Source organism: Ranitomeya variabilis, chromosome 1 (assembly GCF_051348905.1).
Source record: "Ranitomeya variabilis isolate aRanVar5 chromosome 1, aRanVar5.hap1, whole genome shotgun sequence".
NCBI classification, from domain to species: Eukaryota; Metazoa; Chordata; class Amphibia; order Anura; family Dendrobatidae; genus Ranitomeya; species Ranitomeya variabilis.
The window spans coordinates 273,704,378-273,730,308 of NC_135232.1; positions in this window are offsets into that span (position 1 = coordinate 273,704,378).

Below are 25,931 nucleotides of genomic sequence, written 5' to 3' on the forward strand. Positions count from 1 at the left end.
TTTTGTGGCAAAAAAGGACGGATCTTTGAGACCTTGTATTGATTATCGGCTTTTAAATAAGATCACTGTCAAATTTCAGTATCCTTTACCGCTGTTGTCTGACTTGTTTGCCCGGATTAAAGGTGCCAAGTGGTTCACCAAGATAGATCTTCGTGGTGCGTACAACCTTGTGCGCATTAAGCAAGGTGATGAATGGAAAACCGCATTCAATACGCCCGAAGGTCATTTTGAGTACTTGGTGATGCCTTTTGGGCTCTCCAATGCGCCTTCAGTTTTTCAGTCCTTTATGCATGACATTTTCCGGAAGTATCTGGATAAATTTTTGATTGTTTATCTGGATGATATTTTGGTTTTTTCTGATAATTGGGATTCGCATGTGGAGCAGGTCAGGTTGGTCTTTAAAATTTTGCGTGAAAATTCTTTGTTTGTCAAGGGCTCAAAGTGTCTCTTTGGTGTACAGAAGGTTCCCTTTTTGGGGTTCATTTTTTCCCCTTCTGCTGTGGAGATGGACCCAGTCAAGGTCCGAGCTATTCTTGATTGGACTCAGCCCTCGTCAGTTAAGAGTCTACAGAAGTTCTTGGGTTTCGCTAACTTCTACCGTCGTTTTATCGCTAATTTTTCTAGCATTGTGAAACCTTTGACGGATATGACCAAGAAGGGCTCCGATGTAGCTAACTGGGCTCCTGCTGCCGTGGAGGCTTTCCAGGAGTTGAAACGCCGGTTTACTTCGGCGCCTGTTTTGTGCCAGCCCGATGTCTCACTTCCCTTTCAGGTTGAGGTGGATGCTTCAGAGATTGGAGCAGGGGCCGTTTTGTCGCAGAGAGGCCCTGGTTGCTCTGTTATGAAACCTTGTGCCTTTTTCTCTAGGAAGTTTTCGCCTGCCGAGCGAAATTATGATGTGGGCAATCGGGAGTTGTTGGCCATGAAATGGGCATTTGAGGAGTGGCGTCATTGGCTCGAGGGTGCTAAGCATCGTGTGGTGGTCTTGACTGATCACAAAAATCTGATGTATCTCGAGTCTGCTAAACGCCTTAATCCGAGACAGGCCCGCTGGTCATTGTTTTTCTCCCGCTTTGATTTTGTTGTCTCGTATTTACCAGGTTCAAAGAATGTGAAGGCCGATGCTCTTTCTAGGAGCTTTGTGCCTGATGCTCCTGGAGTCGCTGATCCTGTTGGTATTCTTAAAGATGGAGTTATCTTGTCAGCTATTTCTCCGGATCTGCGACGTGTGTTGCAGAGATTTCAGGCTGATAGGCCTGAGTCTTGTCCACCTGACAGACTGTTTGTCCCGGATAAGTGGACCAGCAGAGTCATTTCCGAGGTTCATTCCTCGGTGTTGGCAGGTCACCCGGGAATTTTTGGCACCAGAGATCTGGTGGCCAGGTCCTTTTGGTGGCCTTCCTTGTCAAGGGATGTGCGGTCATTTGTGCAGTCCTGTGGGACTTGTGCTCGAGCTAAGCCTTGCTGTTCTCGTGCCAGCGGTTTGCTCTTGCCCTTGCCTGTCCCGAAGAGACCTTGGACACATATCTCCATGGATTTCATTTCTGATCTTCCGCTATCCCAGGGCATGTCCGTTATCTGGGTGATATGTGATCGCTTCTCAAAGATGGTCCATTTGGTTCCTTTGCCTAAGCTGCCTTCCTCTTCCGATCTGGTTCCTGTGTTTTTCCAGAACGTGGTTCGTTTGCACGGCATCCCTGAGAATATTGTGTCAGACAGAGGATCCCAGTTCGTTTCCAGATTCTGGCGATCCTTTTGTAGTAGGATGGGCATTGATTTGTCGTTTTCGTCTGCTTTCCATCCTCAGACTAATGGACAGACGGAGCGAACCAATCAGACTTTGGAGGCTTATTTGAGGTGTTTTGTCTCTGCTGATCAGGACGATTGGGTGACATTCTTGCCGTTGGCTGAGTTTGCCCTTAATAATCGGGCTAGTTCCGCCACCTTGGTTTCGCCTTTTTTCTGCAACTCTGGTTTCCATCCTCGCTTTTCTTCGGGTCATGTGGAGCCTTCTGACTGTCCTGGGGTGGATTCTGTGGTGGATAGGTTGCAGCGGATCTGGAATCATGTGGTGGACAACTTGAAGTTGTCACAGGAGAGGGCTCAGCGCTTTGCCAACCGCCGCCGCGGTGTGGGTCCCCGACTACGCGTTGGGGATTTGGTATGGCTTTCTTCCCGCTTTGTTCCTATGAAGGTCTCCTCTCCCAAATTTAAACCTCGTTTTATTGGGCCTTACAAGATATTGGAAATCCTTAATCCTGTATCTTTTCGTCTGGATCTTCCTGTGTCGTTTGCTATTCACAATGTATTTCATAGGTCCTTGTTGCGGCGGTACATTGTGCCTATAGTTCCTTCTGCTGAGCCTCCTGCTCCGGTGTTGGTTGAGGGCGAGTTGGAGTACGTGGTGGAGAAGATCTTGGATTCTCGCCTCTCCAGGCGGAGGCTTCAGTACCTGGTCAAGTGGAAGGGCTATGGTCAGGAGGATAATTCCTGGGTGGTCGCCTCTGATGTTCATGCGGCCGATTTAGTTCGTGCCTTTCATGCCGCTCATCCTGATCGCCCTGGTGGTCGTGGTGAGGGTTCGGTGACCCCTCACTAAGGGGGGGGTACTGTTGTGAATTTACTTTTTGCTCCCTCTAGTGGTTACTAGTTTTTTGACTCTGGTTTTTCTGTCATTCCTTTTATCCGCACCTGGGTCGTTAGTTAAGGGTGTTGCTATTTAAGCTCCCTGGACCTTCAGTTCAATGCCTGGCAACGTAGTTATCAGAGCTAGTCTGCTGTGCTCTTGTCTACTGATCCTGGTTCCAGTTATATCAGCTAAGTCCGCTTTTTGCTTTTTGCTATTTTGTTTTGGTTTTGTATTTTTGTCCAGCTTGTTCCAAATATATATCCTGACCTTTGCTGGAAGCTCTAGGGGGCTGGTGTTCTCCCCCCGGACCGTTAGACGGTTCGGGGGTTCTTGAATTTCCAGTGTGGATTTTGATAGGGTTTTTGTTGACCATATAAGTTACCTTTCTTTATTCTGCTATCAGTTAGCGGGCCTCTCTGTGCTAAACCTGGTTCATTTCTGTGTTTGTCATTTCCTCTTACCTCACCGTTATTATTTGTGGGGGGCTTCTATCCAGCTTTGGGGTCCCCTTCTCTGGAGGCAAGAAAGGTCTTTTGTTTTCCTCTACTAGGGGTAGCTAGATTCTCCGGCTGGAGCGTGTCATCTAGAATCAACGTAGGAATGATCCCCGGCTACTTCTAGTGTTGGCGTTAGGAGTAGATATATGGTCAACCCAGCTACCACTGCCCTATGAGCTGGATTTTTGTATTCTGCAGACTTCCACGTTCCTCTGAGACCCTCGCCATTGGGGTCATAACACCTAGGCTTAACACTTCTAATTGTGGTTGTGTTAGTTGTGTTTCAGATAAATTAATCACCTGCAGCCTTGCTTTACCAGAATTATCCGCCCATTTTTCTCGTCTTTTGTAGTTGTCATTTCTCCTCTTATTGGTATATTTCCTCAGATTATAGATACGATTAGTTTGCACATTGTCATTCTCCCTAGATGACATGGATGAAATGGAGGATGCTCTAGAAAGGCTATCTTCTCTATTAGTCCGGTTGCTCTGCCATCTATATACTGTGCCACTCTTAAAATCTTGAAGATCCCGCTGAAATTTTTTCATTTTAGTATCTTTCACTTCTTTTTCCCATGTGGGAAATTGGGCTTCAATATCCTTATTTAGTATCTCCATCTCTGATGTTGTCAAATTTTCAGATAGTCCAATCCCCTCCCCGATCCTGTTAGTATCCTAGTTATATTCACTATCTTGCGGTGTGCGCTTGCGGATACTTCTGGTTTTCGGGTCGCTGTGGAGATGCGTCTGTGGTGTGGCTGACTCCGCCCCCTGCCCTGACGCGTCGGGGAGGGGATTGGACAGGCCGCATGTGACGCTGACCGGCAGTGACGTCAGAGCCGGTATGTTGAAACAAGCACCATTACAAACCGCTGCCATCACTGATTACACCCTCTATATAAACCCTGAAATAGCCACTATGTGCTGTGACTATCCCCCTGGACGAAGCATACCGCGAAACGTGCGTCGGGGTTCCTGTACTGAGCTGCGTACATAGGTAATATGCCCTTATTTACTTTCATGCCGCTTATATGCACTATATGCACTTTATACTAGTGATGTACTAACATGCACCTTTTTACTAGTGGTGCAATACGCTATATGTCCTAACTGGATAGGGTTTCCTCTCTTGACTGTAAGCATGTTTGCTATATACCGTACTTTATGGGATTAACCCTTCCTTGTGTGGTTCACTGCAACAATATAGATCATATATAGAGTATTTGGACATTTGTTTATATAATTGTTTTGTTATTATTTTAGGCATGTGTGTATGTATCACTTGATTCTGTGGCATATTCCTGTATGCAGACAGTAGTATTCTGTCACATGTATCTCCACTGGCTACTATGAGACTTGTTTTTAATTTATTTTGTTTTTGTGAATAATAAAATATTGATATTTTTATTGCTATCTAAGCTTCCGGTTGTTCTTTTGATTGATTTTGTATTTATGGAAGTGCTCTCTTTACTTAGGCCTAGTATTTGGTTAAATACATACCTTTTTAGTAGACCACCCTATTAGGGCCAGAAGGAAGTGGGAGGCTGACCGGGGTGAGATAGACGATGACAGGTGGGAGTCTATTTTAGAGTACATACCAAAGTTATCTATGAGTGAACCCGGGAGATTGTCGCAATTGTACGTGATAAATAGGGTCTACAGGACACCTGACATGCTATTTAAAGCTGGGTTGAGATACAATTCTGAGTGTCCTAGAGGTTCACAGTCTCAGGCGGGAAAATTACATATGCTCTGGCTTTGCCCCAGATTATCTTCGTACTGGGTTGTAGTGCTGAACCGAATTGAAGTGATATATGGGTGTTCAATTCCAAGAGACCGGTTGATTTGCGTACTAGGGTATGTGGGGGAAATATTAGCCGACAACATGACTAAAATTGCAATTGCACGATTATTGTTTATTGCGAGGAAATTGATCGCAAGGTATTGGATCAGGGAGGAACCTCCAACCAGACGAGATGTCATTACTCAAACGAACCATATTATCCAGCTTGAGAAAAGTATATACACTAAAGGTACCTTCACACTAAGCGACTTTACAACGATAACGATAGCGATCCGTGACGTTGCAGCGTCCTGGATAGCGATATCGTTGTGTTTGACACGCAGCAGCGATCAGGATCCCGCTGTGAGATCGCTGGTCGTTGCTGAAAGTCCAGAACTTTATTTTGTCACTGGATCTCCCGCTGACATCGCTGAATCGGTGTGTGTGACACCGATCCAGCGATGTCTTCACTGGTAACCAGGGTAAACATCGGGTTACTAAGCGCAGGGCCGCTGTAAAAGTAAAAAAAAAAAACACATACTCACATTCCGGTGCCCGGCGTCCGCTTCCCTGCACTCCTCCTGCATCCTGTTAAAAATGATCTTTTAGCAACAATTTTTTTATTTTCCCAAGAGTAAAAGGAGAAACTGGACCAGGGACGTTGTTGTCCAATTTGTCCTGAGTACGCTGATACCTCATATGTGGGGGTAAACCACTGTTTGGGCGCACGGCAGGGCTCGGAAGGGAAGGAGCGCCATTTGACTTTTTGAATGAAAAATTGGCTCCAATCTTTAGCGGACACCATGTCGCGTTTGGAGAGCCCCCGTGTGCCTAAACATTGGAGCTCCCCCACAAGTGACCACATTTTGGAAACTAGACCCCCCAAGGAACTTATCTAGAAGCATAGTGAGCACTTTAAACCCCCAGGTGCTTCACAAATTGATCCGTAAAAATGAAAAAGTACTTTTTTTCCACAAAAAAATTATTTTAGCCTCAATTTTTTCATTTTCACATGGGCAACAGGATAAAATGGATCCTAAATTTTGTTGGGCAATTTCTCCTGAGTACACCAATACCTCACATGTGGGGGTAAACCACTGTTTGGGCACATGGTAAGGCTCGGAAGGGAAGGAGCGCCATTTGACTTTTTGAATGAAAAATTATCTCCATCGTTAGCGGACACCATGTCGCGTTTGGAAAGCCCCTGTGTGCCTAAACATTGGAGCTCCTCCACAAGTGACCCCATTTTGGAAACTAGACCCCCCAAGGAACTCATCTAGAGGCATAGTGAGCACTTTAAACCCCCAGGTGCTTCACAAATTGATCCGCAAAAATGAAAAAGTACTTTTTTTTCACAAAAAAATTCTTTTAGCCTCAATTCTTTCATTTTCACATGGGCAACAGGATAAAGTGGATCCTAAAATTTGTTGGGCAATTTCTCCTGAGTATGCCGATACCTCATATGTGGGGGTAAACCACTGTTTGGGTGCACGGAAAGGCTCGGAAGGGGAGGCGTGCCATTTGACTTTTTGAATGGAAAATTAGCTCCAATCGTTAGCGGACACCATGTCGCGTTTGGAGAGCCCCTGTGTGCCTAAACATTGGAGCTCCCCTACAAGTGACCCCATTTTGGAAACTACACCCCCCAAGGAACTTATCTAGATGCATAGTGAGCACTTATAACCCCCAGGTGCTTCACAGAAGTTTATAACGCAGAGCCGTGAAAATAAAAAAATAATTTTTCTTTCCTCAAAAATGATTTTTAGCCCAGAATTTTTTATTTTCCCAAGGGTAATAGGAGAAATTGGACCCCAAATTTTGTTGTCCAGTTTGTCCTGAGTACGATGATACCCCATATGTGGGGGTAAACCACTGTTTGGGCGCACGGCAGGGCTCGGAAGGGAAGGCACGCCATTTGGCTTTTTGAATGGAAAATTAGCTCCAATCATTAGCGGACACCATGTCGCGTTTGCAGAGCCCCTGATGTGCCTAAACAGTAGGAACTCCCCACAAGTGACTCCATTTTGGAAACTAGACCCCCAAGGGAACTTATTTAGATGTGTGGTGAGCACTTTGAACCCCCAAATGCTTCACAGAAGTTTATAACGCAGAGCCGTGAAAATAAAAAATGTGTTTCCTTTCCTCAAAAATATTTTTTTAGCCCAGAATTTTTTTATTTTTGCAAGAGTAACAGGAGAAATTGGACCCCAAAAGTTGTTGTCCAGTTTCTCCTGAGTACGCTGATACCCCATATGTGGGGGTAAACCACTGTTTTGGCACACGTCGGGGTTCGGAAGGGAAGTAGTGACGTTTTGAAATGCAGACTTTGATGGAATACTCTGCGGGCATCAGGTTGCATTTGCAGAGCCCCTGATGTGCCTAAACAGTAGGAACTCCCCACAAGTGACTCCATTTTGGAAACTAGACCCCCAAGGGAACTTATCTAGATGTGTGGTGAGCACTTTGAACCCCCAAGTGCTTCACAGAAGTTTATAATGCAGAGCCGTGAAAATAATATATGTGTTTCCTTTCCTCAAAAATATTTTTTTAGCCCAGAATTTTTTATTTTTGCAAGAGTAACAGGAGAAATTGGACCCCAAAAGTTGTTGTCCAGTTTCTCCTGAGTACGCTGATACCCCATATGTGGGGGTAAACCACTGTTTGGGCACATGCCGGGGCTTGGAAGGGAAGTAGTGACGTTTTGGAATGCAGACTTTGATGGAATGGTCTGTGGGCATCATGTTACGTTTGCAGAGCCCCTGTTATGCCTAAACAGTAGAAACCCCCCACAAGTGACCCCATTTTGGAAACTAGACCCCCCAAGGAACTTATGTAGATGTGTGGTGAGCACGTTCAACCCCCAAGTGCTTCACAGAAGTTTACAACGCAGAGCCGTGAAAATAAAAAATAATTTTTCTTTCCTCAAAAAAGATGTTTTAGCAAGCAATTTTTTATTTTCACAAGGGTAACAGGAGAATTTGGACCCCAATATTTGTTGCCCAGTTTGTTGTGAGTACGCTGATACCCCATATGTGGGGGTAAACCACTGTTTGGGCACACGTCAGGGCTCGGAAGGGAAGTAGTGACATTTGAAATGCAGACTTTGATGGAATGGTCTGCGGGCGTCACATTGCATTTGCAGAGCCCCTGATGTGCCTAAACAGTAGAAACACCCCACAAGTGACCCCATTTTGGAAACTAGACCCCCGACGGAACTTATCTAGATGTGTGGTGAGCACTTTCAACCCCCAAGTGCTTCACAGAAGTTTATAACGCAGAGCCGTGAAAATAAAAAAATAATTGTTCTTTCCTCAAAAATTATGTTTTAGCAAGTAATTTTTTATTTTTGCAAGGGTAACAGGAGAAATTGGACCCCAACAGTTGTTGCCCAGTTTGTCCTGAGTACGCTGGTACCCCAAATGTGGGGGTAAACCACTGTTTGGGCGCACGTCGGGGCTTGGAAGGGCGGGAGCACCATTTGACTTTTTGAACGCAAGATTGGCTGGAATCAATGGTGGCGCCATGTTGCGTTTGGAGACCCCTGATGTGCCTAAACAGTGGAAACCCCTCAATTCTAACTTCAACACTAACCCCAACACACCCCTAATCCTAATCCCAACTGTAGCCATAACCCTAATCACAACCCTAACCCCAACACACCCCTAACCACAACCCTAACCGCAACACACCCGTAACCCTAATTCCAACCCTAATCCTAACCCTAATCCCAACCGTAACCCTAATCCCAACCCTAACCACAACTGTAACCCCAACACACCCCTAACCCTATCCGTAACCCTAACCACAAGCCTAATCTTAACCCTATTTCAAACCCTAGCCCTAATTCCAACCCTAACTCTAATTCCAACCCTAACCCTAAGGCTATGTGCCCACGTTGCGGATTCGTGTGAGATTTTTCCGCACGATTTTTGAAAAATCTGCAGGTAAAAGGCACTGCGTTTTACCTGCGGATTTACAGCAGATTTCCAGTGTTTTTTTGTGCGGATTTCACCTGCGGATTCCTATTGAGGAACAGGTGTAAAACGCTGCGGAATCCGCACAAAGAATTGACATGCTGCGGAAAATACAACGCAGCGTTTCTGCACAGAATTTTCCGCACCATGGGCACAGCGGATTTGGTTTTCCTTAGGTGTACATGGTACTGTAAACCTGATGGAAAACTGCTTCGAATTCGCAGCGGCCAATCCGCTGCGGATCCGCGGCCAATCCGCTGCGGATCCGCGGCCAATCCGCTGCCAATCCGCTGCGGATCCTCGGCCAATCCGCTGCGGATCCGCTGCCGATCCGCTGCGGATCCGCGGCCGATCCGCTGCGGATCCGCTGCCGATCCGCTGCGGATCCGCGGCCGATCCGCTGCGGATCCGCGGCCGATCCGCTGCGGATCCGCGGCCGATCCGCTGCGGATCCGCTGCCGATCCGCTGCGGATCCGCTGCCGATCCGCTGCCGATCCGCTGCCGATCCGCGGCCGATCCGCTGCGGATCCGCTGCCGATCCGCTGCGGATCCGCTGCCGATCCGCTGCGGATCTGCTGCTGATCCGCTGCGGATCCGCGGCCGATCCGCTCTGTGTGCACATGCCATAACCCTACCCCTAACCCTAACCCTACCCGTAACCCTAACCCTACCCCTAACCCTACCCCTAGTTCTAACCCTAGTTCTTTATTTTATTATTGTCCCTACCTATGGGGGTGATAAAGGGGGGGGTTTATTTATTATTTTTTTATTTTGATCGCTGTGATAGAACCTACCACAGCGATCAAAATGTACTTGTAATGAATCTGCCGGCCGGCAGATTCGGCGGGCGCACTGAGCATGCGCCCGCCATTTTGGAAGATGGCGGCGCCCAGCGAGGAGACGGACCGACACCGGGAGCCTCGGTAAGTATAAGGGGGGGGAGATCGGGGCACGGGGGGGCGTCGGAGCACCGGGGGGTGACATAGGAGCAGGGGGGAGCGGGCAGGAGGACGGAGTAGCGGAGCACAGGACGGAGGGGACCGGACCCCATAACGGAGCACTGGGGGGGCGATCGGTGGGGGGGGGGGGGGGGGTCACTTCAGGTTTTTTTGTGCGGATTTCACCTGCGGATTCCTATTGAGGAACAGGTGTAAAACGCTGCGGAATCCGCACAAAGAATTGACATGCTGCGGAAAATACAACGCAGCGTTTCTGCACGGAATTTTCCGCACCATGGGCACAGCGGATTTGGTTTTCCTTAGGTGTACATGGTACTGTAAACCTGATGGAAAACTGCTTCGAATTCGCAGCGGCCAATCCGCTGCGGATCCGCGGCCAATCCGCTGCGGATCCGCGGCCAATCCGCTGCCAATCCGCTGCGGATCCGCGGCCGATCCGCTGCCGATCCACTGCGGATCCGCGGCCGATCCGCTGCGGATTCGCGGCCGATCCGCTGCGGATCCGCTGCCGATCCGCTGCGGATCCGCTGCCGATCCGCTGCCGATCCGCTGCCGATCCGCGGCCGATCCGCTGCGGATCCGCTGCCGATCCGCTGCGGATCCGCTGCCGATCCGCTGCGGATCTGCTGCTGATCCGCTGCGGATCCGCGGCCGATCCGCTCTGTGTGCACATGCCATAACCCTACCCCTAACCCTAACCCTACCCGTAACCCTAACCCTACCCCTAACCCTACCCCTAGTTCTAACCCTAGTTCTTTATTTTATTATTGTCCCTACCTATGGGGGTGATAAAGGGGGGGGTTTATTTATTATTTTTTTATTTTGATCGCTGTGATAGAACCTACCACAGCGATCAAAATGTACTTGTAATGAATCTGCCGGCCGGCAGATTCGGCGGGCGCACTGAGCATGCGCCCGCCATTTTGGAAGATGGCGGCGCCCAGCGAGGAGACGGACCGACACTGGGAGCCTCGGTAAGTATAAGGGGGGGGAGATCGGGGCACGGGGGGGCGTCGGAGCACCGGGGGGTGACATAGGAGCAGGGGGGAGCGGGCAGGAGGACGGAGTAGCGGAGCACAGGACGGAGGGGACCGGACCCCATAACGGAGCACTGGGGGGGCGATCGGTGGGGTGGGGGGGGGTCACTTCAGGTTTTCCAGCCATGGCCGATGGTATTGCAGCATCGGCCATGGCTGGATTGTAATATTTCACCAGTTTTTTAGGTGAAATATTACAAATCGCTCTGATTGGCAGTTTCACTTTCAACAGCCAATCAGAGCGATCGTAGCCACGGGGGGGTGAAGCCACCCCCCCTGGGCTGAAGTACCACTTCCCCTCTCCCTGCAGATCGGGTAAAATAGGAGTTAACCCCTTCACCCGATCTGCAGGGACGCGATCATTCCATGACGCCACATAGGCGTCATGGGTCGGATTGGCACGGGTTTTCATGAAGCCTACGTGGCGTCATGGGTCGGGAAGGGGTTAAAATGCGCGCTTTTACTTCCTTCCGTGACGTCACGGCTTGTGATTGGTCGCGTGCCGCCCATGTGGCCGCGACGCGACCAATCACAGCAAGCCGTGACGTAATTTTCAGGTCCTCAATGCGTAATTCTAGGCATTCAGGAATTTAAAATTACGTTCCGGCTTGTGATTGGTCGCGTCGCAGTCACATGGGCGACGCGACCAATCACAAGCCGTGACGTCACGGGAGGCAGGAGACGCGCGCATTTTTAAAATTACGTCACGGCTTGTGATTGGTTGCGTGCCGCCCATGTGACCGCGACGCGACCAATCACAAGCCGTGACGTCACGGGAGGCAGGAGACGCGCGCATTTTTAAAATTACGTCACGGCTTGTGATTGGTTGCGTGCCGCCCATGTGACCGCGACGCGACCAATCACAGCAAGCCATGACGTAATTTCAGGTCCTCAATGCAGAAATAGGCATCAGGACCTGAAATTACGTCATGGCTTGCTGTGATTGGTCGCGTCGCGGTCACATGGGCGGCACGCAACCAATCACAAGCCGTGACGTAATTTTAAAAAAGCGCGCGTCTCCTGCCTCCCGTGACGTCACGGCTTGTGATTGGTCGCGTCGCCCATGTGACCGCGACACGACCAATCACAAGCCGGAACGTAATTTTAAATTCCTGAATGCCTAGAATTAGGCATTGAGGACCTGAAAATTACGTCACGGCTTGCTGTGATTGGTCGCGTCGCGGCCACATGGGCGGCACGCGACCAATCACAAGCCGTGACGTCACGGAAGGAAGTAAAAGCGCGCATTTTAAGCAAAGAAGGCTCCCGGTTCCCTCGGTAAGGTCCAGGCTGCGTCAGAGAGGTGAGTATAGCAATATTTTTTATTTTAATTCTTTATTTTACACATTAATATGGATCCCAGGGCCTGAAGGAGAGTTTCCTCTCCTTCAGACCCTGGGAACCATCAGAAATACCGTCCGATACTTGAGTCCCATTGACTTGTATTGGTATCGGGTATCGGATTAGATCCGATACTTTGCCGGTATCGGCCGATACTTTCCGATACCGATACTTTCAAGTATCGGACGGTATCGCTCAACACTAGTGTTCAGTAAATGCACTCAATACTTGGTCGGGGCTCTTTTTGCATCAATTACTGCATCAATGTGGCGTGGCATGAAGGGGATCGGTCTATGGCACTGCTGAGGTGTTATGGAAGCCCAGGTTGCTTTGATAGCAGCCTTCAGCTCATCTGCATTGTTGGGTCTGGTGTCTCATCTTCCTCTTGACAATACTCCATAGATTCTCTATGGGGTTAAGGTCAGACGAGTTTGCTGGCCAATCAAGCACAGTGATACTGTTGTTTTTAATCCAGGCATTGGTACTTTTGGCAGTATGGATAGGTGCCAAGTCCTGCTGGATAATTAAATTTCCATCTCCAAAATGCTGGTCGGCAGAGGGAAGCATGAAGTGCTCTAAAATTTCCTGGTAGACAGCTGCGCTGACTTTGGCCTTGATAAAACAGTGGTCCTTACACCAGCAGATGACTCTTGAAACCATTATTGATTGTGGATACTTTACACTAGACCTTGGAAATCAAGGTCCCAGAGTCTGGAGGAAGAGTGGAGAGACAGACAGGGGCTGGCTGGCACTTTTCAGCCCAGGGGCAATCACAAGGCAGTGGCCCTCGAGTTTCGGTGGCCCTCCTTTTCACTGCTTATCTCTGGCCATTGCATTAAAGCAGCAGAGATCACAGGCTTTAACCCCTTCATGTCCCAGCCTATTTTGACCTTAATGACCTGGCCGTTTTTTGCAATTCTGACCAGTGTCCCTTTATGAGGTAATAACGCAGGAGCGCTTTAACGGATCCTAGCGGTTCTGAGAATGTTTTTTCGTGACATATTGGGCTTCAACGGTAGTGGTAAATTTAGGTCGATAATGTTTGCGTTTATTTGTGAAAAAAATGGAAATTTGGCAAAAATTTTGAAAATTTCACAATTTTCTCATTTTGAATTTTTATTCTGTTAAACCAGAGAGTTATGTGACACAAAATAGTTAATAGATAACATTACCCACATGTCTACTTTACATCAGCACAATTTTGGAAATAATTTTTTTTTTTGCTAGGAAGTTATAAGGGTTAAAATTTGACAAGCGATTTCTCATTTTTACAACGAAATTTACAAAACCATTTTTTTTAGGGACCACCTCACATTTGAAGTCAGTTTGTGGGGTCTATATGGCTGAAAATACCCAAAAGTGACACCATTCTTAAAACTGCACCCCTCAAGGTGCTCAAAACCACATTCAAGAAGTTTATTAACCCTTCAGGTGCTTCACAGCAGCAGAAGCAACATGGAAGGAAAAAATGAACATTTAACTTTTTAGTCACAAAAATGATCTTTTAGCAACAATTTTTTTATTTTCCCAAAGGTAAAAAGAGAAACTGGACCCCAAAAGTTATTGTCCAATTTGTCCTGAGCACACCGATACCCCATATGTGGGGGGTAACCACTGTTTGGGCGCACGACAGGGCTCGGAAGGGAAGGAGCGCCATTTGACTTTTTCAATGAAAAATTGGCTCCAATCTTTAGCGGACACCATGTCCCGTTTGGAGAGCTCCTGTGTGCCTAAACATTGGAGCCCCCCCACAAGTGACCCCATTTTGGAAACTAGACCCCCCAATGAACTTTTCTATATGCATAGTGAGCACTTTGAACCCCCAGGTGCTTCACAAATTGATCCGTAAAAATGAAAAAATACTTTTTTTTCACAAAAAATTTCTTTTAGCCTCAATTTGTTCATTTCCAAATGGGCAACAGGATAAAATGGATCCTAAAATGTGTTGGACAATTTCTCCTGAGTACACCGATACCTCACATGTGGGGGTAAACCACTGTTTGTGCACACGGCAGGGCTCGGAAGGGAAGGAGTGCCATTTGACTTTTGAATGAAAAATTGGCTCCAATCTTTAGCGGACACCATGTCGCGTTTGGAGAGCTCCTGTTTGCCTAAACATTGGAGCTCCCCCACAATTGACCCCATTTTGGAAACTAGACCCCCAAAGGAGCTTATCTAGATGCATAGTGAGCACTTTGAACCCCCAGGTGCTTCACAAATTGATCCATAAAAATGAAAAACTACTTTTTTTTTCACAAAAAAGTTTTTTAGCCTCAATTTGTTCATTTCCACATGAGCAACAGGATCAAGTGGATCCTAAAATTTATTGGGCAATTTCTCCTGAGTACCCTGATACCTCACATGTCAGGGTAAACCACTGTTTGGGCACACGGCAGGGCTCGGAAGGGAAGGAGGGCCATTTGACTTTTTGAATGAAAAATTAGCTCCAATCGTTAGGGGACACCATGTCGCATTTGGAGAGCCCCTGTGTGCCTAAACATTGGAGCTCCCCCACATGTGACCCCATTTTGGAAACTAGACCTACCGTGGAACTAATCTAGATGTGCGGTGACCACTTTAAACCCCCAAGTGCTTCACAGAAGTTTATAACGCAGAGCCGTGAAAATAAAAAATCATTTTTCTTTCCTCAAAAATGATTTTTTAGTCTGCTATTTTTTATTTTCACAAGGTAACTGGAGAAATTGGACCCCAAAAGTTGTTGTCCAGTTTGACCTGAGTACGCTGATACCCCATATGTGGGGGGAGCCACTGTTTGGGCACACGTTGGGGCTCGGAAGGGAAGTAGTGACATTTTGGAATGCAGACTTTGATGGAATGGTCTGCGGCATCATGTTACGTTTGCAGAGCCCCTGATGTGCCTAAACAGTAGAAACCCCCCACAAGTGACCCCATTTTGGAAACTAGATCCCCCAAGGAACTTATCTAGATATGTGGTGAGCACTTTGAACCCCCAAGTGCTTCACAGAAGTTTACAACGCAGAGCCGTGAAAATAAAAAATAATTTTTCTTTCCTCAAAAATGATGTTTTAGCAAGCAATTTTTTATTTTCACAAGGGTAACAGGAGAAATTGGACCCCAATAGTTGTTGCCCAGTTTGTCCTGCGTATGCTGGTACCCCATATGTGTTGGGGAACCACAGTTTGGGCACACATCGGGGCTCGGAAGGGAAGTAGTGACGTTTTGAAATGCAGACTTTGATGGAATGGCCTGCGGGCGTCACGTTGCATTTGCAGAGCCCCTGATGTGCCTAAGCAGTAGAAACCCCCCACAAGTGACCCCATTTTGGAAACTAGACCACCCAAGGAATTTATCTAGATGAGTGGTGAGCACTTTGAACCCCCAAGTGCTTCACAGAAGTTTACAACGCAGAGTCGTGAAAATAAAAAAATATTTTTCCTTCCTCAAAAATGATGTTTTAGCAAGCAATTTTTTATTTTCGCAAGGGTAACAGGAGAAATTGGACCCGAATAGTTGTTGCCCAGTTTGTCCTGAGTATGCTGGTACCCAATATGTGGGGGGGGAACCACTGTTTGGGCACACGTCAGGGCTCGGAAGGGAAGTAGTGACGTTTTGAAATGCAGACTTTGATGGAATGGTCTGCGGGCGTCACGTTGCATTTGCAGAGCCCCTGATGTGCCTAAACAGTAGAAACCCCCCACAAGTGGCCTCATTTTGGAAACTAGACCCCCCAAGGAACTTATCTAGATGTGTGATGAGCACTTTGTACCCCCAAGTGCTTCACAGAAGTTTACAACGCAGAGCCGTGAAAATAAAAAAATATTTTTCTTTCCTCAAAAAAAAATGATGTTTTAGCAAGCATTTTTTTTATTTTCGCAAGGGTAACAGGAGAAATTGGACCCCAATAGTTGTTGCCCAGTTTCTCCTGAGTATGCTGGTACCCCATATGTGGGGGTAAACCAATGTTTGGGCACACGTCGGGGCTTGGAAGGGAGGGAGCACCATTTGACTTTTTGAACGCAAGATTGGCTGGAATCAATGGTGGCGCCATGTTGCGTTTGGAGACCCCTGATGTGCCTAAACAGTGGAAACCCCTCAATTCTAACTCCAACACTAACCCCACACACCCCTAACCCTACTCCCAACTCTAGCCATAACCCTAATCACAACTCTAACCCCAACACACACCTAACCCTAATCCCAACCCTAACCACAACCCTAACCCCAACACACCCCTAACCCTAACCATAACTATAACAACAAGCCTAATCTTAACCCTATTTCCAACCCTAGCCCTAATTCCAACTCTAACTCTAATTCCAACCCTAACCCTAAGGCTATGTGCCCACGTTGCGGATTCCTGTGAGATTTTTCTGCAGCATTTTTAAAAAATCTGCAGGTAAAAGGTACTGCGTTTTACCTGCGGATTTATCGCGGATTTCCAGTGTTTTTTGTGTGGATTTCACCTGCGGATTCCTATTGAGGAACAGGTGTAATACGCTACAGAATCCGCATAAAGAATTGACATGCTGCGGAAAATACAACGCAGCGTTTCCGCGCAGTATTTTCCGCACCATGGCCACAGCGAATTTGGTTTTCCATAGGTTTACATGGTACTGTAAACCTCATGGAAAACTGCTACGAATCCGCAGCGGCCAATCCTCTGCGGATCCGCAGCCAAATCCGCACCGTGTACATAGCCTAATTCTAAGGGTATGTGCACATGCTGCGGAAAACGCAGCCGATCCGCTGCGTTTCCGCAGCTGCGGGTCCGCAGCAGTTTCCCATGAGTGTACAGTTCAATGTAAACCTATGGGAAACAAAAAACGCTGTGCACATGCTGCGGAAACAAATGCACGGAAACGCAGCGGTTTACATTCTGCAGCATGTCACTTCTTTCTGCGGATTCCGCAGTGGTTTTACAGCTGCTCCTATAGAAAACCGCAGTTGTAAAACCGCAGTGAAATCCACAGAAAAAACGCTGAAAAACCGCGGTAAATCAAATCTGCTGCGGAAAAATCCGCAGAGGACCAGAATACGTTTGCACATAGCCTTACCCTAACCCTAGCCCTAACCCTAACCCTAGTGGAAAACTAAAAGTAAATATATTTTCTTCATTTTATTATTGTCCCTACCTATGGGGGTGATAAAGGGGGGGGGTCATTTACTATTTTTTTTATTTTGATCACTGTGATAGGTTTTATCACAGTGATCAAAATGTACATGGAACGAATCTGCTGGCCGGCAGATTCGGCGGGCGCACTGCGCATGCGCCCACCATTTTGGAAGATGGCGGCGCCCATGGAACAGACGGACGGACACCGGGAGGCTCGGTAAGTATGAGTGGGGGATCGGAGCACGGGGGGGATCGGAGCACTGGGGGTGGGATCGGAGCACGGGGGAGCGGAGAGGAGGACAGGGGAGCGGACAGGCCAACGGAGGGAAGCGGAGCACAGGACGGAGGACTGGGGAGGAGATCGGTGGCGGTGGGGGGTGGGGGGGCAGATCAGGGTTTCCAGCCATGGCAGATGATAGTGCAGAATCCGCCATGGCTGGATTGTAATATTTCACCAGTTTTCATAGGTGAAATATTGCAAATTGCTCTGATTGGCTGTTGCACTTTCAACAGCCAATCAGAGCGATCGTAGACACGTGGGGGCAAAGCCACCCCCCCTCCCCCCCGGGCTAAAGTACCACTCCCCCTGTCCCTGCAGATCGGGTGAAATTGGAGTTAACCCTTTCACCTGATCTGCAGGGACGCGATCCCTCCATGACGCCACATAGGCGTCACAGGTCAGACTGGCACCGACTTTCATGACGCCTACGTGGCGTCACAGGTCGGGAAGGGGTTAAAAACAGGCTGGTACAAAGATATGGGAACAGAACGGAGCTTGCTGCATAGATATGGGAGCAGAACCAAGCTTACTCCAGAGATATGGGAGCAGAATCAAGCTAACTCCAGAGATATGGGAGCAGAACAGAGCTTACTCCGGATATATGGAAGCAGAACGGAGCTTACTGCAGAGATATGGGAGCAGAACAGAGCTTACTGCAGAGATATGGGAGCAGAACCAAGCTTACTGTGGAGATATGGGAGTAGAACTGAGCTTACTGCAGAGATATGGGAGCAGAACCGAGCTTACTGCAGAGATAAGGGAGCAGGACCGAGCTTGTTACGAGATAAGGGAGCAGGACCGAGCTTAATAAGTTTACTACATGGAAACAAGCCTGCTACATAGAAACTGGAGCAGATCCGAGATTACGGCATACATTCGGTACCATAATCTAGATTACTACATTGATACAGTACCAGAACCAAGCTTACTGCTTAGATATGGTGCCATAATGGAGCTTACTTACAAACATACATACAATATACGGCTACACAGTGCCTACTACTATCATCACTACACAGCGAATACATAATTTTATAATATCACCATTACCTCTACATGAAACTACATTCTATACAAAGACCAATGATACCACCATACACCTTTTACTATGACTGAATTACATTAACTTGCTACTAAATTTAAAAAAAAATGCTACCTAAAAAGAGCAATATTGCAACCTAACGGCAACCGTATATTGGTAGATACCAGTTCTGCAGAACAAGTGATTACAGTACAGTTATATATAGTAACTAACGCCTCTTTCACACTTCAGTCTTTTGGCGTCAGTCTGAAACCGCCATTTTCCTCAAATAGCGGATCCGCCATTTTTTTTGGCGGATCCGCTATTTTCCCATAGACATGCATTAGCGACGGATTGTGGCGGATGGTTGTCCGTTCCATCCGCCATGCGATGGATCCGTCGAAATTTGGCAGATGTCGGCTAGACATTGACGGACATTATAACGTTTTTTGTCTGCGCTGAAATGGCAGTTCGCGACGGATCCGTCGCATCCGCCATTCCATAGAATGGCCGCCTATGGGCAAAGGATCCGTCGCGACCGTCATTTCGGCGGATCCATCGCCCCACTCCGCTTTTTCAATTGCGCATTCTCCAAAAAGTAGATACTTTTCCCAGACAACCCCCAAGTAACGGATCCGTCAAAAAAACTGATCCGTTAGAACCGTTTTCTCAACAATTGTGACGGATCCGTCGATCCGTCACTATGTCGGAGCAGACTGACGCCAAACAACTGAAGTGTGAAAGAAGCCTTACACATAACAACTTCTCCAGCCAGGATTCATCTGCACAGATTGCAACAAAGGTACATTTGACTTCTCACATTTTCAGCGCCGTCTCCATCTATTCCCAACCTACAAAAACTCCCCACTCTGTGTGCACCTGCAGTGTGGACCACTGACCCCAATTTGCATTACCCCTATGAATATCGTTCATGTGTCTGAATTCCCTCCTCGTTTTACCTACATAGTCTTTTGGACAGCTGCATGTGGTTATATAGATTAGTCCACTGCAGATATATGAGACCAGGAAAACCTATCATTAGCTCCTCAACTGGTAATAGATTTTATATCCGTGATTTCGCTAATTGTAAGACCAGTGGACTAATCTATGTAGCCACATGCAGCTGTCCAAAAGACTATGTAGGTAAAACGAGGAGGGAATTCAGGAGACGTGTAGGCGAACATTTGGGAGATATCAAACATAAGCGTGATACCCCCATAGCCAGACACATGAACGATATTCATAGGGGTAATGCAAATGAGATATCATTCAGTGTGATTGAAGTATACACTCAGAATCCGAGGGGTGGCGACTTTGACAGACTCCTATTACAAAAGGAGTGTGCATGGATCCATCGCATAAATTGTATAGCCCCATGAGGCCTCAATGAGAATGTCTCCTATGCTTGCTTTTTGTGACCATATGTGCATTTACATGTGACATTTTTCACTCATAGGGTTGGGTCGTTTTAGTACAGGCTCCATCTGATTAGTAGGGTCCTTAAACAGATACCTGTTGCTACCATGCCACTATTATATCCCTTTTTCTACAAATAGGGGTTTACACAGTATTAGCTGTGAGTATTGCTAATATCAACCTATAGGTATATCAATGTTGTTTCTTTATTATACTGCAAGTGTGCATATAAGTGTATAGTTTATACGGGATTCTGCCAAATCTAGGCGGTACTCAATATTTAATTAGTGTGACTCTATATACATCTTGATGGGGTGAGTCGTGGTATGTTGTATCTGGTCCACTGTATGGGATGTTTAGGCACATATCATGTAAGGGACCATAAAACAAGGCAGGCTCCCCCCGTATCAAAAAGAGTATGGAGTGCCAACCCACAGATGATATTTAAATGAATATGTTCTTTCCTCTGGGGATGCACTGCCTATGAGTACCGCACGGTGGAAGATGTGTTTTTTATCAGCTGCTGTGGTCTATGACAGTGGTATCGCTGGCGCAGGCGCATAGTTGTGCGGGTTGGTTGCTGTGCATGTGTCTCTGGCGATTGCTAGGGGAGTAGTACGCTGCCGTGACATGCGCAGAGCCGCGCGGTGTAGAGGGAGGAGCCTCACCGCTGCTGGGCGCTGGTGTGCAGTCTTGTCATGCGCAGGATGGCGTGACAATAGCGGTGAGAGTTTCATCATGTCTGACCGCGATGACGCACGCAATGACGTGCACAATGACGCTTTGGACATGCGCGGTACCATGCGTGTCGGCTGATACGCACACTATGCTAACTTCCGGAGTAGCAGCACGAGATCGGCAGGTCAGTGATGAGATATGGGTCATGTGCTGTTCACATCCAGCCAGGGGTGGATTAAGGGTAGCCAGGGCCCCAGGCTGTTCAGACTCTGTGGGCCCCCTGGTCATGTGACGGGGTCATCATATACCTGAACCAGATTATTCCAGAAAAATAGTTGCTGAGTGAAACTCCACTGCTCACCTATCACACATTAACAGTTCCCATCACCAGATCACACATATAACCGGCAGCTTTAGTTGTGGCCAAAAGATTTTTCAAGCCGCCACCATAATATGGTAGACACTTTTGGCCGGGCCCTACTCTATTGTAACCTATTGAATATTTGTTAAAATATGCAATACAATTTAAGTATATTTTTAAAATGACCAATAATATCACATACAGGGAACAAATACCGCAACACCATGACCAGACCACATATTACCACCACAAAGTGACCAAATAGCACATACAAGGAACAAATACCACAACACCATGTCCAGACCACATATTACCACCACATAATGACCTAATACTGCAATACTGATCAGTAATAAAAAAAACAATACTATCACCATAAGTGCCATTATACACAGGAGATCTGTACTTAGTATGCAGTGTCTGTGTAGAGGTTATACAGTGATCACTAGTGACATTATACACAGGAGCTCTGTATATAGTATGAGGTGTATAGTGTCAGTGTATAGGTAACACACTGACTCACCAGTGACGTCTCTAGGTGAAGTCCTTCATCTTTGTTTTTCATCTTTCATCCAGCACAGACCTCCATCACTTCTTCCAGCCAGGGCTCATCTCTGCAGGAAATAACACAGTTATCTCGAGCTCCGCTTGCAGAACACATTACTTAATTTTTCCCAACTTCTACATTACACCACATGAAGAAAAAGAGGCAATATAGTGTCACTCTACACAGTAACAGGACCGCCCCCCCATTTAAAACAGTATACTCAAAAAAATAAAATACATCACTGCAGTAATAATATTCCTAAATTAGTCCCTATGGTAATAATATTCCCCATCCTGGCTCCCATGTGTCTCATTCCTTGCTCCAGCCATATGTTCTCCCATCCTGCCTGTTGTGAATTCCGCTCTTGGGCTCCCTCCGGTGGTTGTAAGTAGCACTTTTGTGAGTTCTGCTCTTGGGCTCCCTCCGGTGGTTTTGAGTGGTATGGCTGCTTCTTGGATTTAGCATCAGCAGCTGCTTCCACTGATCGTCTTTCTGGCTCGGCTATTTTAGTCTGGCCTTATCCCTTAATCAATGCCAGTTGTCAATTGTTCCTGCTTGGAGTCTCGGCTCTTTTGGATTTCCCTGACACTCTGACCTGTTCAGCAAAGATAAGTCCTTGCTTGTCCTTTTGCAGTCCTCTTGTTGTGGACTTATTGTTCAGCACATTCTATGTTTTGCTCATTTGTCCAGCTTATCAGTATGGATCTATTCGGCTAAGCTGGAAGCTCTGGGCAGCAGCTTTTGCCCTCCACACCTTTAGTCAGGTGTGGAGATTTTTGCATTTCTCTGCGGTGGACTTTTTCAAGTTTTTATTACTGACCGCACAGTGTTCTGTCCTGTACTATCTATCTAGCTAGAAGTGGCCTCCTTTGCTGAATCTTGTTTCATTCTATGTATGTCATTTCCTTCTCCTCTCACAGTCATTATTTGTGGGGGGCTATCTGTCCTTTGGGGATTTTCTCTGAGGCAAGATAGCTTTCCTGTTTCTACCTTTAGGGGTAGCTAGTTCTCTGGCTGTGACGAGGTGTCCAGGGAGTGACAGGAACATCCCACGGCTACTTCTAGTGTTGTGTTAAGATCAGGAACTGCGGTCAGTACAGTTACCACCTGCTCAGAGCTAGTCGCATGTCGCTCCTAAATCACCAGTCCATAACAGTACAACTGGCCAAAAATGAGTTGAATGCATCTCAAAAGAAGGAAAAGAAAAAGAGTTCTGAGCCATTTTATTTTTCTTTAGACAGTTTTGTCTTTTTCCTTCCTCTTAATCTCTGGGTGGTTCAGGATTTGGGCGCGGGCATGGATGTTCAGGGTTTGTTTTCTCGTGTGGATCAGCTTGCTGCAAGAGTACAGAGTATCCAAGATTATGTTGTTCAGACTCCGGTTTTAGAGCCTAGAATTCCTACTCCAGATTTGTTTTATGGAGATAGATCCAAGTTTTTGAACTTTAAAAATAACTGCAAATTGTTTTTTGCTCTGAAACCCCGTTCCTCTGGTGATCCCATTCAGCAAGTTAAAAGTTATTTCTTTGCTGCGTGGTGACCCTCAGGACTGGGCATTCTCCCTTGAGTCAGGGGATCCGGCATTGCTTAATGTAGATGCATTTTTTCAATCGCTCGGATTATTGTATGACGAACCTAACTCTGTGGATCATGCGGAAAAAACCTTGTTGGCCCTGTGTCAGGGTCAGGAAGTGGCAGAATTATACTGCCAGAAATTTAGAAAATGGTCAGTGCTCACTAAATGGAATGAGGACGGTCTGGCAGCAATTTTCAGAAAGGGTCTTTCTGAAGCCCTTAAAGATGTTATGGTGGGGTTCCCCACGCTTGTTGGTTTGAGCGAATCTATGTCTCTAGCCATTCAGATTGATCAGCGCCTGCGCGAGCGCAAAGTTGTGCACCATATGGCAGCGTCCTCTGAACAGAGTCCTGAGCCTATGCAATGTGATAGGATTTTGACTAGAGCAGAACAGAGGGGATACAGACGTCAGAATGGGCTGTGTTTTTACTGTGGTGATTCTGCTCATGCTATTTCTGATTGCCCTAAGCGTATTAAGAGGGTAGCTAGATCTGTTACCATCAGTACTGTACAGCCTAAATTTCTCTTGTCTGTGACCCTGATTTGCTCATTGTCATCCTTTTCTGTCATGGTATTTGTGGATTCAGGCGCTGCCCTGAACTTAATGGACTTAGAATTCGCCAGGCACTGTGGTTTTTCTTTGCAGCCTTTGCAGAGCCCTATTCCTCTGAGGGGTATTGATGCTACACCGTTGGCCAAGAATAAACCTCAGTATTGGACTCAGCTGACTATGTGCATGGCTCCAGCACATCAGGAAGATTGCCGTTTTCTGGTGTTGCATAATTTACATGATGTTGTTGTACTGGGTTTTCCATGGTTACAAGTACACAATCCAGTGCAGGATTGGAAATCTATGTCTGTGACTAGTTGGGGTTGTCAAGGGGTACATACTGACGTTCCTTTGATGTCAATTTCCTCTTCCCCATCTTCTGATGTTCCTGAATTTTTGTCAGATTTCCAGGATGTATTCGATGAGCCCAAGTCCAGTTCCCTTCCTCCACATAGGGACTGTGATTGTGCTATTGACTTGATTCCTGGCTGTAAGTTCCCTAAGGGCCGACTTTTCAATCTATCTGTGCCAGAGCATGCCGCCATGCTGAGCTATGTTAAGGAGTCTTTGGAGAAGGGGCATATTCGGCCGTCTTCGTCACCATTGGGAGCTGGATTCTTTTTTGTTGCCAAGAAGGATGGCTCCTTGAGACCCTGTATTGATTATCGCCTTCTTAATAAGATCACGGTCAAATTCCAATACCCTTTACCCTTGCTTTCAGATTTGTTTGCTCGGATTAAGGGGGCTAGTTGGTTTACCAAGATTGACCTTCGAGGGGCATATAATCTTGTTCGTATTAAACAGGGTGACGAATGGAAAACTGCATTTAATACCCCCGAAGGCCATTTTGAATACCTTGTGATGCCTTTCGGGCTTTCTAATGCTCCTTCTGTATTTCAGTCCTTCATGCATGATATTTTCCGCAATTATCTTGATAAATTCTTGATTGTGTATTTGGATGATATTTTGATTTTTTCCGATAATCGGGAGTTGTTGGCTATGAAGTGGGCATTTGAGGAGTGGCGACATTGGCTTGAGGGAGCCAGGCACCGCGTTGTGGTCTTGACCGATCATAAGAATCTGATTTTCCTCGAGTCGGCCAAGCGGCTGAACCCTAGACAGGCTCGATGGTCCCTGTTTTTCTCCCGTTTCGATTTTGTGGTCTCATATCTTCCGGGATCTAAGAATGTTAAAGCGGATGCCCTCTCTAGGAGTTTTTTGCCTGATTCTCCTGGAGTTCTTGAGCCGGTTGGCATTCTTAGGGAAGGGGTGGTTCTTTCTGCCATCTCCCCTGATTTACGGCGGGTGCTTCAGGAATTTCAGGCTGATAAACCTGACCGCTGTCCTATGGGGAAGCTGTTTGTTCCTGATAGATGGACAAGTAAGGTAATTTCTGAGGTCCATTGTTCGGTGTTGGCCGGTCATCCTGGAATTTTTGGTACCAGAGATTTGGTTGCTAGGTCCTTTTGGTGGCCTTCTTTGTCGCGGGATGTGCGTTCTTTTGTGCAGTCCTGTGGGACTTGTGCCCGGGCTATGCCTTGCTGTTCCCGCGCTAGTAGGTTGCTTTTGCCTTTGCCTGTCCCTGAGAGGCCCTGGACGCATATTTCCATGGATTTTATTTCGGATCTTCCTGTGTCCCAGACAGGGCCGGACTGGCCATAGGGCACTTCTGGCAAATGCCAGAAGGGCCGGTGCCAGTGGTGGGCCGCTCAATCCGCCGCCCCCGCCGTCGCATTCAACTATACCGGCGTATAGACGCCGGTACAGTTGAATGCAATGATGGAGGAGAGAGCGTCTACAGACGCTCCTCTCCCATCATTCCCCGCTCTGCCTCTGACACTGCGGGTGCGCGATGATGTCATATCATCGCGCACCTGCTGTGTCCCGGGCAGACTGCAGCTGCTGAGACAGGAGCAGGAACCAGGAAGCAACGCTGGGCACGAGGAGAGGTGAGGAGTTTTTTTTTTTTCTGGACTGTGGGGCCATTCTCGGAGGAGGTGAGGGGAGGAAGAGAAGAGATGTGGGCTGTATATAGTTCTCTGTGGGCTGTGCTCTGTGCTGTATACTGCTGTGGGCTGTATATAGCTCTCTGTGGGCTGTGCTCTGTGCTGTATACTACTGTGTGCTCTGTGCTATATATAGTTCTCTGTGGGCTGTGCTCTGTGCTGTATACTGCTGTGGGCTGTA